The sequence below is a fragment of the Ostrea edulis genome, chromosome 8 (genome assembly GCF_947568905.1).
Source record: "Ostrea edulis chromosome 8, xbOstEdul1.1, whole genome shotgun sequence".
NCBI lineage: Eukaryota > Metazoa > Mollusca > Bivalvia > Ostreida > Ostreidae > Ostrea > Ostrea edulis.
The window spans coordinates 40,894,708-40,917,476 of record NC_079171.1 but is presented as its reverse complement, the minus strand read 5'-3'; the positions used below and the strand labels follow the sequence as shown (position 1 = coordinate 40,917,476).

Genomic DNA, 22,769 nt, shown 5'->3' with positions numbered 1-22,769 from the left:
TTAAAGTCAAATATTAAGTTGAAAAATGTACAAAAGACGAACTTTTATCACCTCCATTAATTTGAAAGGGAGCATAAAACATACAAAAAAGTGAACAACATGTATCCATTCAATCGCCTTTGGGATATACAAAAGACTTTTTTCCCAGTTTCTTGCAGTGTATAAAACTGATCGACATATAACAAAATCACTAAATATGTTTGATACACATACCATGTTGTCTGAAAATATCTAAAGTTTGAAATCATCTCTCGATTTGAACTTATCAAAAATGATTTTGCATGACTCTTAATCGAATATGCAATATAAGAATTACACTACTTATTCACCCAACCAAGATCCCTCCCTGTTTGATGACCGTAAACCACGAGCATAGGTCTAAATTCTGCAGCCTATCACCGGCAATGGTGACGTATTTATGTGAGTGAAAGACTCTTGAGAAGGACACCAAACAATATATAATCAATCAATCAATTCATTCACCCATGTCACATTGCAGTCCCTTCCAGCCAGGACGACATCCACCAGGGCATTCTCCCGTAGTTCCGTTACAAATTATTGGATCATCTTCACAATTATCAGAACAATTTTGCTCACAATTCTTTCCAAATTTCCCAGGCGAACATTCTGAAATGAAAGGTGAAAATTAAATGAAATTCAAATCGTTAACCGTGTTTGGTGGTGAAGGAAACAGTATTAGCATTAGTCTCTATATCCATAACCAAACAAAAAATAGCACCTAGAATGTGAGGACATAGCTCAATCAAATCATCCTAACATCTCGTTACACGACTTAAGACATTTGATCCGCTAATTCATTGAATGCGGGAAACATAACACAATGTAAACAATATATTGTGACGTTATATTCAGCGTCAGTGTTCAGTAATTTTTAAAACATAGGAAATATGGTACAATCGCGTTAATTGGGGAGTGCTTGTATATGACTAAATAAATATGATTTACATGTTTTGCGGATTTTATGTAACATCCCAGAATGACGTTAACTTCAGCACACCATATTCAAATGGTAGAAATACCATGTCCGCTTATTTGTATTCAAATCTACGTCATTTAATCAAATTTTCAAAGTTCGATATATATATATTTTTGTCAGTTCTCTATATTACCCGAGGGGAAAGCTCCGTTCTCAGCAACCTTTGGGGTATGAATGGGTTTTGCCCTCTATGATTATATAGTTGATATTTGGGTAGCTTTATAGAGAAATAATACTATTTCAATATTAGACATTACCAGTTTTACAGAGTGTTCCTTGATATCCAGAATCACATTGCTGAAGGCACGATCCGTTTATATGGTGACATTGTTTATAGTCTAGACAGGTTCCACAGTCCCTATGACAGCCGATCCCGTATCTTCGTCCATCACATTCTATTGATCATAGCGCAAAATATTATAACTATTTTAGTCTCAGTCGTTCATTACCAAAAATAAGACAAAAATTTATGAAATATTAATTAAAATGATGCATGGAATCAGAAAGACTTAATTTCAATGGTTCTATAATGAGAAATACCATTGCATTCAATCAGTGAAAATTTACCATCAGTGCAATTTGCTCCCTTCCAGCCTGGGTAACAGGGAGACGTACATTGTCCTGTAAATCTGTCACACTTGTTACAATTAGTGCATGTTAGAGAGCAGTTCCTCCCATACCAACCAACGGAACAAACTAAAAAATCGTAATTAAATCTTTAGAAACCATGTACACGAAACAATATTTACATTGTAAAGTACTGATAAAATTAACCTTAAAGTAGATTTTTTAAAGAAAAGTAAAATAACATTCGAGTCAGACTCCATGGGTGATATATCTTCTGAGATTTATTTCTATTGTAAATGTCCGATGTTCGATTTAAAAATGATCCAATGATTTATAGTCATTTAAAGTATTCTAGCGGGAAAAAAACGGTTCATCATCTAATATATGAAAAAATAATAATAAAAAAAAAAAATAACGATGAACAAATTTTATTTTTTGTCATACTGTTAACAAATGTATTCGTTACAACACTTCATAATCCATTAATGTTAACGTCAATTTCAGCACACTCAAAAGACACTGGTATTCGAACTTAAATTAACAAAGTTAGTAACGCGTGTGACCACCATTTGCATTCACGGATGCTTGACAACGGCGCCTCATTGATGCCACTAAAGTGTTCAGAAATGCTTGAGGGGTATTTTTCCAGATGTTTGTTAAAGCCTGACCTAAATCAGAAAATGTCACTGACTGATTAAGTAAACGGCGTTTCATCCCAGACGTGCTCGGTCGGCGATAAACCGAGGGAAACAGCTGGCCAAAGCAAGACATCGACATTCTGTTGAACAAAAAAGTCCCTGACTACATGTGGAACATGTGATCTTGCGTTATCTTGCTGTAGAGTTATGTGATTTTGCTGTCTCGTAATGAAGGGTATCACATGACGCTGAATAATTTCGTCTCGGTAGCGTACGCCGGTGAGATTTTCATTGACAATTTGTAGAGGGGTCCTTCCACATGCTGTTATTCCACCCCACACCATATCGCTACCTCCACCGAATTGTCGACGTTGCACAGCACAAGCGTCCTGGTACCGTTTCCCAACGCGATGATACCCTCTACAACGTCCAAATGAAATCTGGATTCATCAGTTAACAGAATATTGGTCCAGTCCTGTATTCGGACTCGCAGATGTCGTCTACATCACGCTAGTCTAGCGATATGATGACGTTGAAACAGTATTGGACACACCGCTGGACGTCTTGGTCTGATGTACTCGCGCAGACGATTATGCAGAGTTCTTGGACTGATTGGTCGAAGTCCAGGAATGCTACGAGCAGTCAAACTTGCTGTCTGGAAACGATTTCTCAGGTGCACAAAGTGGTTGTCCTATCGACGCTACGTCACATGAGGACGCCCAGAACGTGGTCGACCCCGAGTGTTACCAGATTGTTGGAAACGTCACCATAATGACTGGATGGTGTTCCGATGAACTCCAAAGTGTCTTGCTATGGTATGTTGTGCTATTCCAGATTGAAGCATCCCAACAGCACGATTACGTTGGTTTTCGCTGAGTCATGGCATGACATAATGGTAAATTTTGTCAAAACTAAAGTGTTTTCCTTAACGAATAGTGTCGAAACAAACCTTTTACACTTCTTACTCAAAACAGTACTGGCCAGTAAAACTCGTGGGTACGAACACTTCAATAAACAACATGTGTTTACTAACCATGAAAAAGTCCGTGCATCTGAGTCGGGTACTATCCGATATTGTTTAAAAACATCGTCTTTATTGATTGTTTATATTTCATAGATATAGAAGAATTATACTAAATTTTATAATGTACAGTTTCTTTCTTCCGCAAGAATATTTGGAAATGAAGTGTATGTTACGTTGAAAATGTATGTGACATTCCGTTTTACATCTATCCCCTTGTACGTTGTACACTAATATCAATTAACGTTGGCAACGAAGATACATACACGTGTAACTTTGTCTTTCTTCTGCATATTATGATTTTAATTCACTTTATGAAAAGGGGGACAAGTGTGATACGCCTTCGAAAAATATGACTTCTGCAAAACCCATTTTACAACAGTTATTTCAATATATTGTGTTTAAACACCGCAACATAACATACATAAACGTGTATAACATCGTCAACACAAACGTGTTTTGCATTTGTCTCCGTACACACCGACGTCACATCCGTTTGTACACGTTCCATTCACATTGTTACATGTCATCCCGTCACTACAGTTACCACAGGTATCTTTACATAACTTCCCGTAATACTGAGGACTGCAGGCTACGAATGGAATACATCATAGAATAAAAAAGAACAGTCCCGAACAATGCGAAACAAATTAATATAAAAGTATACATAACATTGAAATAGACATACGTGATTCACACTGTAGTCCCTGGTATCCAGGTTTACATCCCTGACAGGCTCCAGTCTCTATGTGACAGTACCGACAGTTTGTATCTGGACAAGGTACAGTACAGTCAGGTCCGTAGTAACCGGGTACAGGACAACCTTAGTAGAGTAGACGGAAACCAAGTCTTACAAAAAGAAATTAAATCCATGGAAACAAAATACAATATAGTGATTGACATATTTTAAAGTCATATGAAGACGTCACAATTGCCAGCGAGGACTGCAAAATTGAGGTCTATGCTCGGAGCTCACTGCCTTTAAGGAGGGAGGGATCTTTATCGCACCGCACCTGTTGTGACATGGGACCTTGGTTTTTCGATATTATCAGAAGGATCGCTCTATTTAGTTTCTTTTTACAACAAGCAAGGGGTACTGAGGACAAACTTTCACCTGGATCCGCACGGGATGGATAGTCTAAGAAAATAATTACATTGTAAATTACTGTTTGAAATAAATGTAAAGTAAATAGTTTAAAAACAAAAAATATGGAAGGTGAAGATAACGAAGAGTAATAAATCTAATAATTCTTATTAACAATACAAATTAAGACTTGGGCAAACACGTAAACCTGGGCATACTAAAAGTTGGATCAGGTACTTAGTGGGAATAAGCATCTATTGTCGACCAATCACACCCATCGTGAACCCAATGTCTAGATTAGATAAACGGAGTGATCCGTTGTCCAAAATCAGTTAGTCAAGAACGGTCTAACAATTGGTATGAAGCACATCAGACAGCATCTGATCCAATGATAGGTTGGGTTGGTAAACTAGACCATTACGCAACCAAATAATATGCGAAATGATTACTTTGAATGAGATTGTTTAAACCCAAACATTCATCAATTTGTCAGTCGCCTACCTGGATTTAAAACAAAAACTGATCATACGCAGAACAGACTCTTGCATATCGACTTATTTCAGAGATATAAACACCATATGCTGGTGATATTGGAATAATGCTACATACTTATAGGAAGTTGACTATGGAAAAGTTCAAATCATCCCATTTGGCATGAAGTAGAGTTTTTATTTTGCAGTTAATATTCATTTTCAATGAAATATATAAGTACGAAGTAGAAGTTCGGGATTCATTGGTGTCTTTTAATTCGAGTTCGCGGTGATATATCTAACCGACATATGAATGGAAATGATTATTGCTAATACATAGAATGTCGAAATATCTAAACATCGATTTGAAGGTCAGAGAAAAAGACTTTTTTCTTCTCATGTATATTGATTGATTGATATTTTCTGCAACACTAAACAAGTTTTCAGTTATCTGGTGGCGCCCAGTTTTTATTGGTGGAAGAGAAAACCCAGATACAATGTACCTGGGAAGAAACCACCGACCTTCCGAAAGTAAACTGGGAAACTTTCTCACTTAAAGGTGCGAGCGGCATCTGACATATAAGCTTTTGAATCAATTCTGCTTCATAAGAATATAAAACAGGTTATCTAAGAAAGGAGCACAATTCGTGTCCATGTGAATTCCATGTTCATGTTCTGGTGGCAGATTACTGATGTACAGTGCGAGCAGACAGTATTAAGAACCCTCTCACAGACCGATGCCTCTGAATTATTGGGAATGTACCCTGTCGCACGGATAACTGTATCTATATTATACGCTGCAAGGTATGTGGCCAACAATTCGTAAATGAAATTGCGGACCTACGTAGAAGGATAAATAATCGCCGGTCTACCATCAAAACCAAAAGGGTCAAAGTACCTGTTTCCGAGCATTTCACGACAAAAATAGGAAGACATAGCCATAATACTTACTGGACAGATGCGGAGAAATAATCACACTGATTTTACTAAGGATAACTTCGTTTACCTGATCAAAATGTAGGACTTACGGCGGATGTGACCGGTCGACAGGGGGTACTTACTCCTCATATGTACCTGATCCTGCCTCTGGTATATACAGGGGTCCGTGTTTGTCCTATTCTCTATTTTTTTCTGCTTAGAGGAGTTATGAAATTGATCACTATTCGTTATATTCACCATTCATAAAACAAGGTGAAATTATGGATGCATAGACTGAAGTCATTCCACCTCAATGGCATGAACAAACCCAATGAGTTCATCATAATGAATGTGGCTTAGCCTCCCTAAGTTATTACTCAGTGTCGTTCTGTTTGTTTTAATATGTTCTTTTTCGCGTCTGTTTCTTTTCACAGCATCCCCATTAGCAGCCAATTCTAATCTATTCATTCTTTAGTATCATATATTCCATTACATATTCCACGCTCCAACATTGTTTGACAATGTATCGCATAATGAATGGTAATGCTTCATGCGTTACTGATGGGCAATCAGACGAAAATCATGAAATATCATTCATACATGTAACTGGATACACATAATTGATTAAAAAAAAAACTGATAATAGGGTCTATAAAGCGATCATTTCTTAATGTTCCTGTTGTTTGTAATTGAGGTAAACCATAACTTCAAGAAATCAACATACCTTTGGACTGATGTTTGTTGTTGGGGTATAATTATATCTAAGGCTTTTGAATTTTAAAAGAGTATTTAAAACAATCTCAATTTTAAAGAAAAATTCAATGGAATGGAATGTGATTATATTTCCATTCATAGTTTGATTTTGTGTAATGTGTTACTTAACACTCTACGAAACTGTTAAGTCCGATAATACATTATATGGGCTGATAGGATCCCCTGTGTTATTATTCCAAGTGTCTGACAGAGTTTTCAAGAACACAATAGACGTCTCTAAGATAAACAACTTCGTATTCATTATTAATTTGTATTCACCTGAGGATGGATGTTAAAATCCAGAAAGCGCTAGTGATTTAAATATATTTTGGAACTGTATATTTTCCTGCCCTTTTATTGAATTATTTTGACTGTGTGATATCAACTCTTTCTATTTGGATTATATATATATATATATATATATATATGTGTGTGTGTGTGTGTGTGTGTGTGTGTGTGTGTGTGTGTGTGTGTGTGTGTGGGGGGGGGGGGATAACAAAACAAAAAATAAAGAGTTGGGCAAACATGAAACCCTGGACATACCAAAGGTCTGATCAGGTTCCTTGGAGTAGGCAGAATTGTACAAACTTCACTATTGAAAACGAAATTATATCGTTAGACGAAGAATATGGCCTTCATCTATATATTTGGTAATGAGACAAGCGATTCAGCATTACTGATAAATGACATATAAGTTTATGTAACCCCCCCCCCCCCCCCGCTGGAAAAAAATATGCGCGGTAATCTTTGTGATTTCGTCTTGCTCTTAAAAAAATCGTGATTTAATGCCATAATTTGTCGTTTCATGAAAGACAATATCTATATTTTATGATATCTAAGCTAGAATTAGTAATTGAAAATAACTCCTTATAATGGACATTTGTATGCATTATACTTGGAGATGAAAACGTGTAGTGTTTTTTAAAACATTTGCAGCGTTGTTATTGCTTTGCAACCGAATATATTTGATGAAAAAAAATTGATTATTTGAGATTAACAGTAAAAGGTAATTTCATTTAGCATTTTTTTATTCTGTCTAATGAAACACCATATTGTTAAAGATTAATGGAAATGAAAGTTGAAGATAACGAACAGTGATCAATCCCATAACTCATATAAGCAATACAAAAGAGATCGGTGGGCAAACACGGACCGCTGGATACACCAGAGGTGGGATCACTCAGGTGCCAGAGATGAGCATACATCCCCTGTTGACCGTTCACATGCACCATAAGTCATATATCCTGATCAGGTAAATGGAGTTATCCGTAGTCAAAATCAGTGTGTCACGAACAATGTTACAATCGATATGAAACACGTCAGGTAGCATTTGACAAAAGTGATAGGTTGTATTGGCAAACTAGATCGTTATAACGACCATAGAATTTTGCAAAATGCTGACTTCAATCAAGACTGTTGAAACTCCTGCATCATGAACTTGTTTGTCAGTAGCTTGCCTCGATTTAAAAACTGACCATTCGCAAAAGATGAATAGAAATGAATGTGACTTTCTCGATATGCAAACTCGATCGGGATACATTTTTTGCATTGATCGAACTGAATCAGGATATAAACCTTTATATATAAGCATAAGGAATATGCCTAAATATATCGGCCTAAATTTGGTTAATTTCTGCATTAGCTGGGAGTTGTACATAGTTTCAAATATACACATCTGTCAGTGGGAATATTATATTGGAAGGTTATACAACAAATATTTTATTGATCTTTTTACCGTTGGCACAATGATGGTGTTAACACAATTACCAGAATCAGAGTAAAATAGGAATCAAGCGTTTTAAGGTAGCTCCATCCTCATGTGACTTATCAATATTAATGGTTAAAAGTGGAAAAACTTCCACTCAGTATAGTTTAATTCAATTAATAAACAAAGAAAATATATATTCACCACCTTTTTAAAGATGTCAGACATACAAAAACAAAAATATCCATCAACATCAGAAAATCACACATTTTCGTTAAACAGAATAATAAAAATAGATAAAAACTTGTTGAAATGACAAAATTAAATATCAACAGTTTTAAAACACTGCTAATTCATAAATATGTAAATATTAATCGTGGATATTAAGGAAACCAATGTATAATAGACATCCAGTAGAGGAAATTCCAGCATAGGAGTTAATGCCCTTGACAACATTTTTTAAAATCATAAATAATTGATTATCTATGGAAAATATAAACTTTTTCAGTATTATTAGTTTACTACATATTTTGTTATATCCAGTGAATAACATTCCTTAAAAAGATATATTTCTATCATGTGCAAAGTTTGATTTATTAAGATTTTTGCAAAAACCTATGCCATCACATGAGGATCGATCAACCTTAAGCAAGTAAAAATGTTTTTCAAAGTTTAGTGGGGTGACAAAGTACCGTTCAAACACTTTAGACAAGCACAAAAGGTGGAGTTGGGGATCTGACAAATATCTCTCTTTGCATGTGAGAATGACTAATTATCAATTCAAAACTAATGGTACAAAGGAATGTTCCTTAATTAAAACAAACGAGGGGTGCTAAATATCCCCATCGCTCATTGTGCCTGCGTACACCTTGATTAAACTTCAAAGTTGATGTCTTTTTTAGCTTCAATTTTTGTAACTTATTCATTTTGCAGAAGATCAGGATGTTTTGTTGGTATGCATGCGGTTGGGTGCTAGTTTTATAAGGTTAGGTGTATGAAGCTTCAACGTCATTTCTGCAGTTCAAGTTGAAACCAACATAATATATGTTTCCGGTTTCCGGAACCTAACCACTTTTATAAGGATTGTCCGTAAAGTTTGTGGCCAGCCCCTACTTTTAAAAATAAAAACGTAATTTGATAAATTATCTCTACATTGATTTATCATAAAGAATCCCTTGAACATGATGAATGTAATTACAGTTTTGTTTTTCTGAAAATATACGTTTTAAAAGAGCATGGACATTCGTTCTCTTTATACTCGGGATTATAATGCCAATCTCTTGTACTTCAAGCAACCTACAATATACGCCGTTGACCAGCCTCACAAGAATTGTTGATAGGTGAATTTCAAAATGAAAAAAATATTGTCACCCAAGCATTATTTCTTTAATCTGTTAATTACCAACCCACTCCAAACTATCGTGTCAAAAATATTTGCAAGTTAAACTCGTCATTCAGTGCAAAATATCCTATAAAACCCGATCTGATACGTTGTTTACAATAGCCTGAGGAAATCTGAAAGAAATAGGTTTATAATAAACCGACTTTCGAATCCGACCCAAACTATTATGCATATTTTCTCGCATTTACATCTATTAGACATATCATTATGGGATGTAAATACATCAAGAAAATAATGTTAGATATAAATAAAAATGATGATTACTAGAATATGACATAAAACTGTACATTGCGAATAGTTTGCAAATAAACGAAACGTTAAAAACATGAAAATATATTATTTTCCCGCCATTGTTCACAATCTTCATATATATATTTTTCCGAGCACAATCAATAATTTCCAAAAAAAAAAGTAATTGATTCAAAATAATTCATAGCATGTCCTTCATCGATCTAATGATGAAACCTTTTTGAAAGTGTTTGTTTCGAGAAAAATTATCTTAAGAGTTGAAATGTTTTTCCATTTGAAAATAATTTCGTTAACTACAGCGATGCTTACCGTGATAACATATAACAGATGCCCACTGTGACAACAGACATTTGTAGATAGTAGCATTCTTCTTCATTTTATAGGTTATAAGCCATTCGAAAATGTATAATCTTGTCATTTAACAAAACCTTTTGGAATCTATGGCATTTTTATGAGTCATTTTGGTCAAAACAAGGGTATTCTATTTTTAGTAACACAAATTCTGTGAAGGTGAGTCATATGAAAAAAAAATATCACCAAATGAGTTCCTATAAACAATGTTACTATATATATATATATATATAAGTATTGGCTCAACCCCCGACGGTCGACTTTTCACCCTCTGCCTGATTTTTATGTGGAACTGTACTTAAATGTAATATCTCAGATTTAAATAACGTAGTATTGGGAACCGGTGCCATAGAGAGAAAAAAAACCTCCGCACAATATCTTGTAAATCATTCAAAGTTTTCATTCCCCTAATTTACATTGAAATTGCGCTAAAATCCATGAAATAAATACGTTATATACAAACATACACTAGTTTATATATCTTCATGAAATCAAAATATTCACACGTACCGTAAACCTCTACCTCACAGAGTTCATTAAATGCGTAATCACTATAACCAGTAGGGTAGGTAACTCCTGGTAGCCTTTCGTTGTAATAGATGACGTACTGTCCGTGAACTGGACAGGTGACGTTGAGGACAGCAGGTATTGTGGCTATTGTATAGTTTGTGTCAGGGACACACAGATGACCTGTTGTGCTGTTGGTTGTGTTTGATACGTACAACGAAAATCCCACAAATCTTCCAGAAAAGCCATTGTTTGGATCTGAGATATAAGGAACGTATTTTGTAAATATACCATATCAATAACAGCTTGATCATAACTACTCCTCGTCATTTTGCAGTGTTTATATCTTGCTGAAAATTTCTCACAAACTGTAAAGGAAAGAAAAAATAATCAGATTTCCGTAGTTTTGAAATAAGTTATAGTAAGTATTTCTATTTTGGATCCTTTGAATATAAAATGGACCATTCTCCTTGTAAAACCTGCATCGGAAATTACAGAAATATCAATACGATTTACTCTCCAATTCATTTTGTTCGTTTAATATGTGTATTTAGTCGGCAACGGTGACAAGTGAATTTAAATCCTAGTAGATATTTACAGAATGCAAATAGATACCCATCCGATGTGTTGTATAATTAATGTGACAAGTCAAATCGCAGTAGTTATCACATGAAAAACATCGTATAAATGATATACGATCCTTTCAAAATTCACATAAAGTCATTTTTCTGTAAATAGATCTAATTTCAGTATTATTTTATGGCCGTGCAGCGTTGATAGGATTTTGCGAATTTATTGTGTTTAAGGAGTTATGCTACACCGGAGAAATTTGATATGGATGAAAAGTGGAGGATGTGTACAATATTTTGAAACTGCAAACTTTAAAATCTACTTTATTTAGTCAAAAAAGCAGTTTGAGTAGAAACCAATCTGAAAAAAAATTAAAACACCCGCTGGACTCGAACCCGCGATCTACATTTCAGTAATCGACGTGCTAACCTACTGAGCTTCTCAGCTAGGCAATGGATGTTGAAATGAATACACAAATATTGATGATATCTATATATTCATTCATGTTTTAAAAGGAAATCAGCCATTATGACGATGTAGAGTACGTGCCTTCTTCATATCCAATGTGTATTCGATTAGGGCATTTATGTTTAATTAGTTAAAGGTATACATGTCGTATTAATTGAAGTCTATGAAATTGATACAAATACGCATTTTTATCAAGAAATTTTAGCTTTACCTTTTATGCAAATTGTACATTTTAACTTGAAAAGATTAGATAGCAGTAATTCCAATTTTATTAGTTACAACTATTTTGATTGGACAAAAATGAAGCTGAACGATAGTTTACACATCAATAAATCCGAAAACTCTATGTATTCATACACGCCTGAAAACAAATAACGTAATGCGGGAAAACTATTCAAATTTTTGCAATAGTCAATAAAGTGAATGAATTGGAATTATAAGAATCAAACATTCTTTTTGAAGAATTTTTCGATGTGTAAACTGCGGACATTTTACTCACAAACTTAACATAAAAGTGCTTTGCACTTTTATACAGTTTGTGAGTAAAATGTCCGGAGTCTACACATCGATACATTTTTCCAAAAAAAAAAAGTTTAATCCTATAGTAAAGCTAACTTTCCATTTCTTTATTGATCATCCCGACAGTATGATAAACGACCAATTTCGAAATACACATGATCAGGTGACAGTGTAGGCTGAATATAGACGGTGGACAACAGGATAGACCGAACCACTTTAAACAATGGATGTGTGTAGGGAAGTTAACATGAAACTATGTTTATGATTGTGATGAAAACCAAGTCCTACCACGGGCATATGTAAAATCCCCAATATATTAATTCCACGTTTCTATGAAACCGATCCCATTCACAATATATCAATGATGATGAACAATGGTCTTCACTATATTCTCCATATTTTCTCTCATTTCTTTGGCATGATGAACATTCGTCATCAAATCCCGTGGACAAACTCAGCTAGAGTCTAATAGTCCCGTTAATAATGTTAATACGCTTACCATCAGTGTCATATGCTATATGCCATATATCTCATTTCAAAGATGGATCCAGAATTTGCGAAAGGGGGTAGGGGGGACATGTAAAAGTCAAGTATTAGCCAAAATACTCAGCCATTTTGGGTGCCAATTCTGACTTTTTCATTTCTGTATAGCAGCGATGTCTTGTAAGTTTGTGACGAGGGGGATGGGTGAGATGCTCTAAATCCGCCACTGCATACAGTGAAGGGGGGGGGGGTCGTTATCTCTCACAACTGCCTTAAACAGTTATTTCATCTGTCGTTGACATTTCTGCAAATGTAAATGTTTATTTACGAAATATTTATACGTAAAATACAGAAAACGTGTTAAATTGACATTTATTGTTTACATTAGTACTAGTTTTCCACGGTTTATTTTTTTTGTGTGTGTGTGTGTCAACCGGGGAGTAGATAAGAACCTGAACATCTTACATATTCGCCGTAAACCAAGTTGATAATACGCAAACACGAAAAAAAGTTATGGTCGTTTCTTTTAACTAAAAAAGTAAATTCATAGCCTATTGCTATGTCGAGAAATGAGTGATTGCCCCTGGAAATTCACCACCGAATGTGAGACTGTGCGAGATTGCAAAGGGTCTGGTAGTCCCGTTGAGATCCTGAAAGCTCATGTGTTTTATGAATGAAATCCCCGTTTTGTCTTCTTCTTTCCTGAGTGCGTAGTTGATAATTCAAAATTCAAAAAGGACGAAATTGGATTGAATGGGCATTATAATGTTGACTAAATTATAAATTGGAACTATGTAATGCAAAGTTATTTTTACGGCACGAATATTTTAATGACAGAGCTCTCTCTGGAAATGATGTGTACGCAATTGCGTACTTGCGTACAGGTAGCTATGCACCTGGGCTGTTTATCTTGAAAAGCGTGCGATAAAAAATTCATTCTCCAAAGGAACTGAAGACATTCGGATTGCATTTTTGGTGAGTGACCGTTAAATGTATTCAAATCACAATTCATTTATGCACTATACATATCTTTGAATATACATGTACAACTACTAAATTTTGGCGTTATTTAGTTTTTCTACATAAGACAGTTTGGTGGTTGTTTCCATGTAATCAATTAATGTATATACATAGGTAATAATTGTTGTGTGTTTTTTCAATCAGGTGAGATATCCTTTCTATGATTTAAATATATTTTTTTATATAAAAATCCAATTACTTTCATATCAGCATCATATCCCCTTAAGGTAGAGATTGATAGGTTGATGCTAAAAAAATTAACCACTGATTTTGATATACGTTTATGATGAAGCTTCGATATAAAACATAATAAAAATCAATGTAGGTAATCGACCTTGTTTTTGAGAAATAAGGCGATTTTAATAACACCTTCCTTAGTCCTTGTAAAGCGTAAAAAGTGAAGAAAGATAAGTAGAGAGCAATATACAAATATAGCTATAACAGTTTTATTGTATAAAGGATCATAACTTGTCATGTATGGTTCCAAACATTTCACATACTTGTGTATTATACATAAATTTCAAGTTCAGCAATCATTATTAACATGCAACAACATGACTTCAACAATAATACATTGGCTAATTACCTTAAAATAGTGCACAGTATTTGCACACAGGGTCATACTTTTGCTTAAGCTGCAAAAAAAATATCCATCAAATTTCTTATTTTGTTTCATTAAATGGTTAATCCATTAGAAAGTTGAATATAAGAAAAAAGTTATACATCATAATGGGGTTCAATACGGAACTAGCAAAAAATACCTAACCCCACCCCTTTTAACAAACTACAAATTTTCGTAAGAAAAGGGGTTATTAAAAGATGTTGTAAACAATCCAGGAGTTTCTTCAATTCCTGATGCGTCCCTGAAGTAGATTATAGAAACTGTATTGTCATGTTCAATTTTCAAAGAGGTAATTTGGGGATGTTTAAACATTTTAAGTTATAAAAAGGTTAGTAGTTTATCTCTGCTGCATGACTGAATCTTTCTTCTCAATGCACCGAGTGCAATTTACGACGTCTATGTTCCTGCTCATTCTTTCTCCTCCATACCATGCAGTATATTAAAGGGGTTGGGATGTAATGGAAACATTTGTTTTAACAAATATAAATTGTATTTCATTTTTTGTGGGGATTTTTATTTGGGAAAACTCTTAATATTAATCATCAAATATGATGACGAATGATAAATCTATATTCTGAGTGTAAGTGCACAAAGATCAACAACGAGAACTACAACAAAGTATAAGCTAAAATTTGAAATACATACTTTCTGTGTTATGTTTATTAATTTACACCAAGCTTTCTTTGATGGATTGTGAAAAATGAAACCCCAGATTTGAAATATATCTTGGGTCAATGGAATTTCAAGATACTATAAATACTATCATATACCAAATAGAATTATAGTGCAACACCCCCCTCCCCCCTCAAACTTGTGAGAGCCCTATTTTTTATTTAAATCTGGCACATACATGACATCCATTTACAATTACATGTGCATGTAGGAGTTATAATTTGGTCACATATGGAATACATAAATGCACAATAATGAAACAGCTCCAAGTTGTGCGCTTATAGATGTTATTATAAAATCGCGTTGTGAAATAGCAGAGGAAAAGCGGGTTGAATACAAATTTCATTTGCCATTTATTTTTTAAACTATGGCCAAATTTCTCTATCTTTCGTCGAGACGACCCTCTAAATCATTGAGTCAGTCACAGCAACAAGTTGTACTTTCGGAACCCCTTTTTGTTTTTCAACTACTTTATGACGGTGTACGGAATTCCGAAAAATAATTTCACGTGAAAATACACGATTGTTACTGATCACGTGGTTGCTATCCGTCTCTACCCTAAGTTAATGTTTGAAAAAAAAAGAAGTGCAATATCACTTTCACTTTAAAAAGCCAAACACGCTTAGTTAAGTAAGTAAGTAAGTAATTAAGTAAGTAATGTTTATTTAAAGTCGGAACTATATGCAGGTAGACAATAAACATGAGCTAAGAACGCTTTAACCGACTATATAACATTAAAAAACACAAAGCACTAATTATATATAATTGCATGCATAGACACATATAGTCATTGAGTTAAACTTGGAAACAGTTCCGGTTTTAATGTCAATGGTTTGAAAGATATGTTAGGTGTAGACTTGGTTTGTATCGTGAAATCGGAATAGCAGTGAATTATAATTATATAATTTATATCGGATGAATAATCGATGCGCAGTATGACAAATATCATAGAAGCTAATATTTTATTGGTATATTTGATGATTGGTTGGTTGATTATTTTATACTGTATAATGTCCCGCGCGATAATTTCCCCCTGATATGGAGATGCAAAAATTGCTGGTGAAGGGTTGCAAAATTTAGACCTAAACCCGGATCTTACGGCCTTTGGGCATCTGTATTGTGCGCCACCTGCTGTAACAAGAGATAAAGGCTTTTGTTTCTCGTCGTAATCAAGTTTATATATTCAACACTAAAATATACCGACGATGCACGGGCGATAGGAAATCGATGTATGCATATTGTCATAATTTACTGTTCTACATTACGTGAAATATCTGGTTATTATTAATTTGACTTTTAAAAACAAATAAGATGTAACCACTCAGGATTAGACCTATTGATGAAACGGAAACAGTATCTTGATTTGCTGCACGTTCATGATTCTACCCACTTCTCAGATTATTAAATTTTCTATCCTCTCGTTCTCACCCATTCTACTACATGAACGATAACATATCGGTTCAGGGTTTTAGTGCTGTCCCTAACTGCCACGCTATTAGCGTATCATATGACGTTATATTGCGTTTTCGTCATATCCATCGTGAAAAAATCACCCACCCACCCCCACATTCCCCGTTTTTGGTTCCGACACTTTGATAGTCGAATACGTAATTATGTAGAATGATGGGGATCCGGGTTAAAATAGGTCCTCAGCACCCATTGCTTGTCATAAAAGGCGACTAAATGGGGCGGGCTTTCGGATGAAACCGCAAAAAACCGAGGTCCCGTGGCACAACAGTTGTGGCACGATAAAGATCCCTCCCTGTTCAAATGACATACGTACCGAGCATAGGCTTAAATTTTGCAGCCCTTCACCGGCAATGGTGACGCCTCCATATGATTGAAATATTCTCGAGAGGAAAGTTAAACAATAGTCAATCAATCAATCAATCTTTCGTACGGTTACTGTTGCTTTGCTTTCTTTTGATTACTACAGGTCAAGTAAAACCTGATTATTCTTATCAATGGCCTACGATCGTCATGGCTGCGAACAACGTTTCAACATGCTTGCGGTATTCTGGCTTACCAGAAGTGCTTCTATGTTAAATTTACATAAATTGATATTTTGAATTCTCTTTCATGGACTAGGTGAGCAAGCACCGAAGCATCGGTTCCCTGGGCTAACACATTTTGCTTTGGGGGGAGGGGGGGTGCCCTGTAAGGAAATAAACTTACAAAATAAAATGTTGCATAGTCATCATTTTATTGGGTAATTTCCTATAGTTATTTTCAGGATTTCATGTTTCATAACTGCGATTTCATGGACAAATCGAGTTTAGAGCAGTGAGCGAACAACTGATATGTTGCTACAACGAATGAAAGCTAGCCCAGAAGTGAAAAGGGGATGAAACTAGTCGGTGCTTTAATTCATGTATGCAAATCTAATTACATTGATTAAACATTTGAATTTAGAGGGATGGATAGAAGGAATTGAGTCCTTGTCAATGCACACTTCATCTTTCAATACTAAATCTAAATTCAGAAAAAAAGTTGTCATTGTGTTATATACTTATTAAAGAATTTCAATGTTAGAGAAGTGTGAAACTCTTTCAAGTATTAATCATTTTGACAAAATTGTATATAAGCAAATACAACATGTTCTAAAAACTTAATAAGGAAATGTTAAGCAGTTTACCCCAATCAACATTTTCCGTCCTGTAATAAATGGTAACATGATGTATACTGAGGATGTCCTCTAGGTTCACTCTCCATGTGGCTGTCCGTTGATTAGTATCTGATATGGCACACTGTCCTCCGAAGGCGCCAAGGTCAGATTTAAGTCCATCTACGGCATTACTTGCATTAAATAAATCGTTACCTGTAATGTATTGAGTAAGTTGCCATGCCGATTTGTTGAGGGCAATGTTCTCTGTAGAAAATGAAAACAAGTATCCAATTATCAAACGTGCAAAGACATACATTTATTCTACTGCTATACGATTTCCTCACGGACACGTTACAGTAAAACATGGTTACAGACAACACTCTTATAATGAATTCACGCTAACAGAAAATAATGTTCATTCCCTGCATATTAAGAATAAATGTATATTACATTCATGAACCTATGGAATATAATGATTCACGTTGTTAGGAATCAAAATTGTTCGTCAGCAGCATCTCGCTATCAGCGTATTTTAAAATATCCTTACGTTTGACAAATTCTAACACTCTTCGATAAACTACAAATGATCACAATATCTCTTGATGAATAAAATGAAATTATCAATAAGTTTGATGAAGTAAAACTGTCATAGAAAATGTTCAAATTATATATTATAGATGCGCCAAAGCGTGTCCACCACTTCACTCTTCTTTTTGTTATTTTATGATAATTTATCGAAAATGAAAGTAGGTCTTTGATTAATTTTACGATATTTACTAATCGAGTAAGGTTTATTATAGCTTACGGGTTTCATCTCTTATATGAAACAATATTAAATGTGCATGCAGTAACTCTAGAGCAAGAGTTTTAGAGTTTATAAGTAAATTTGATTAGTTTATAAGGATGGATTACCTACGGAACTATTTAAACACGTATCATGTGTGATTATACCCTCTCGTTTTCTTATTTTGATTTCATTTCAGTTTGAAACTCCGGTGCATGTTTTAAAAGTTAACTCGAAAAGTGCATTTGTCATTCACCACTCCATTGAACGCAATATGTGTATGTACTATATTTGTACAAAAATCATTATACAGTAAAATGGTTTATCTGACCGATTCTACGATCCTGTATAAATAAAGGACTATAATGTGTGTCAGAGGGTAGTTAATAGAAATAAAGCATTTGTATATGGGGCTATTTTCTATCTACAGTAACCACATTGATAATCCATGTATATGGCACACTTCGGTGTTCTTTAAGCACAACTACACTCATTAAACAAACATATTTGTATACATACTCAACAGGATCCAACTATTAACGTGTTGAGGTTCGTCCTTGAAGTAAAGGGGGTGTTTGAGGTCCAATAATGGTACAAAATGATATATCATATAATTCAGAGCAAAAGGGGGTGTTAAAATTCCTCTATCCCATTTACAATTCACCGCTATTGTTGTTGTTTTTTTTCATTTGGATTATATACGATATGAGATTACCTAATTTTCTAAATAGTCGCAATCAGCATTTTCAAATTATTTTAGAAAGTCGAAAACATTGGAATTGTACTTTTCATTGTTTTATTCAAAAATTAGTTCCCTATCGTTCGATTTTGAAATAAACTACGTTGCGTGGAAAACGTTTCAACAGTTTCCTTTAAAGCTAGCATTTCCAAAATCTCATGGTCGTTATAACAACCTAGTTAGCCAATACAACTTATCATTGGGTCAAATACTGTCTGACTCGTTTCATATTGATTGCTAAGCGGTTCTTCGCTCGCATCTTCTGTCGACATGTCACGGATAACTCCTTTTACCTGATCATAATACAAGACATACGGCGGGTGTGACCGGGCGACAGGGGATGTTTACTCCTCCTGGGCACCTTATTCCACCTCTGGTATATCCAGGGGTCCATGATAGTGACACACGGAAGTAAATTCAGGGTGACCTTCCCCGACAATAATCTGTTACGCGATGTGGTTGAATAACCAGGAAGTTTTACGAGGTCAGTTTGCAATACTATGAATAGGTGATTTAAATGCATTTACTACCAGAATCAATGGGAATTACATCATAGTGATTTAATGTTTAATCTCATCGAATTACATGTAAAAATGGTCTTTGAAATATTTCAACTCAGCGAGAGGGAAAATTGTAAATCAATACAAGAAATATATGAAAGCATGCGAAAAATATATCGAGTCGGTGTTTACGCATTGAGTTTCATGCTACAAAATAATTTTGATGTTAAGATGAAATGTACAACACATATGTTTAATATAACTAGAGGATGTTTTTATGAGAAACAAATGTCTTCCCAGTTCTCCAATTTGGAAGTGCTCCAAAATGAAACCTCCCCCTTTATGCACTACATGGTATGTGTGATAAATCATGACCAGGAACATAAATATTATGAGCTCCAATACGCCATATAGGAGAAGTGTTCACGAACTAGTTTTTTTAACAGTGCACGTTTACAATCGAAACCCGTTGTCACAACACACCAAACCCGTCTTAACCAACAATTCCCTAGAATACTTCATTTCCAATTGAACTGAAAACAACGGAATAAAATGATGTGTATTTATGGACATTCTCTTCTTAATTGATTTGGAGATAATGAATATTTAAGATTTCCATAAAAATTAGGTCATTACATTACATGAATTGCTTTTCGTAAAGAATGTATGTACAAAATATGAAAGCCCTATCTTAAAAAAACTCTAGAGATATTTTTAAAGATTGTTCCTATATATCAGCATATAACACTTTGATCCCCTATTTGACCCCATAAACTCTCGGATATTGTCACAAACTTAGATCTACTTTATGTCAGAATCTTTCATGTAAATTTCCACTTTTTTAGCGCTGTGTCCTCTGAAACGATTTTTAAAGATTTCCCCTACATACTTGTATGTAAAACGTTGATCTCTAGTTATATCCACCCTTCATATTGTCAGTGTCTGTATGTCAGCATTGTAATGTATTTGAATAATGAAACAAAATGTATGGTTTTGAAGTCCCCAATAAAGAGATGATAACGAACAGTAAGACATCCCATAAATCCCCAAAAGAATGAAAGGTGAATATAACGAGCAGTGATCAATATCATACCTCCTACAATGAATACAGAAGAATAGTTCGGAAAATACAAAGCCCTGGACATATCGGGGACGGGATCAGGTGCCTAGGAGAAGTACACATCTCCAGTCGACATGTCAAATTCGCCGTGAGACCTATACCTTGATAAGGTATACGGAGTAATTCGAAGTTAAATTCAACATGCAAAGAACGGCCTAACAATTGGTATGCAACATATGAGACATCATTTGACAAAATGACAGTGTACATTTCTACATTAGAACATATTTGATTCAGACCACTGGGTCAAGGTCAGCTCAACTATAATGATGTATAATTTTACTTAGGTATGGCACGTATTCGAGAAATGAAATCGGAAACCAGAGTCTTTCTCGGTTAATAATATTCATGTACTTATGCTATCACTGGAGTTCCAACAGCCTCGTTTAAAGGCAGCCAGTACTACAAAGTCTTACAACTCCTTTGGTGCACTACTGCTTGATTTGCATAATTTGCATCTGGGGCTATTATTGTATATAATTTGAGTCGTACATTTGTACAAACAGTATTAATTGGTAAAAATTTATGATCAAATGTATCACTAGTCATAGAATTGTTCATGGTAAAAAGGTTGATATATTGCACACATGTTTAGGGATTGCAAATGTGTATTTCACGGGTTGATGCATGTTATTACTAGTAATATACATGTATAAAAGAAATTCATATTGGCATGTAAAAAGAAACCATAGAAATTCAAGTACCGCACAAATTTACAGTAAATGTAACATATATGTCTAGGACATACCATAACCTGTGGATAAATGCAAAGCCGATAAAACCAAAACTATCTGTAGCATGATGGCGTAACACGGAAGTGAATTCTGGGTGAACTTCTCCGAGAATGATTTGATCGGTTTACCATGTCTACTTGATATCGATGAAAAACTAAGGGTGTTTACGAGGTAAATTTGTAAAACTATGAATAGGTGATTTAAATGCTTTCACGGTGTACCGGAATGGAATTACCTCCTACTGATTGACCTTGCAAAACTAAATTTAATTGAACTGCATGCAAAAAATAGTTTCTGAAATATTTAAACGTAGCGATTGGGAATACTATAAATCATTAAGAAAAATATTTAAAAATATACGAATAATATATCGAGTCGTTATTTACTCATTAATTTCCATACTACAGACGTACTTTGATGTTAAGATGAAATGTACATCAGGTATGTTTAAACATAACTAGAAGTTTTAATGAGAAATGTATTCCCAGTTCTCCAATTTGTAGGTGTTCCCAATGAAACATCCTCCCCTTAATTCACTGCATGGTATATGGTAGAAAATATGATCAGGGGGTGTTCACAAACTATTTTACACACTACACCCCTCAGAGCCACTATAACTCTTTCAAAAAACAATTTGATCTTCCGGTCCATACAATACGCACATCTGGAAGTGGCATTGAAGTAGTGTAAAACGTTTCAAGTCTATCGGATAAGCCATATTTAGAAGAGAAGCGTTCACAAGCTATTTTAACATACTCCACCTCTCTTAGATTCATTATAACGTTTTGGAAAATAATTGAATCCTTCTGTCCTGGCAATATGCACATCTGCAATATTCAATGAAGCATTGTTCAAAGTTGTCAATCTATCTGATAAGTCCTATAGGAGGAGAAATACTCATACTCTATTCTACAGCCTCCGCCCCTTTTCGATCCACTATAACTTTTAGGAAAATACTTTGATCCTCCCGACCGGAAAATGTGCATATTTACATATGAGAATAAATCATTGTACAACGCTTCAGGTCTATCTTGTAAGTCATATAAGATGAGAAGTGTTCACAGGATTTTGTGACAGACAGACGGACAGACAAACGGTCAGAAAATACAGAAACAATATGTATTTCCCTTCATCGTCGAGATTTACAGGACACATAAGATGTTTAGTTCATTTTTATTCTTTTTCTAAGGTGTGTTCAAAAATCTGGAAACAGGTAAGAAAACACGTGCGAGGTAAATAATGCAATATTAGTCAAGAACTACTCTGTTCTA

The 22,769-nt window shown here is 34.7% G+C and overlaps 1 pseudogene; it reads right to left on the bottom strand.

Annotated features, from left to right (window-relative positions):
- Positions 1-17,955, bottom strand: part of LOC125661685 (multiple epidermal growth factor-like domains protein 11) — a 77,021-nt pseudogene extending 59,066 nt beyond the window's left edge.
- Positions 17,956-22,769: the final 4,814 nt, after the last annotated feature.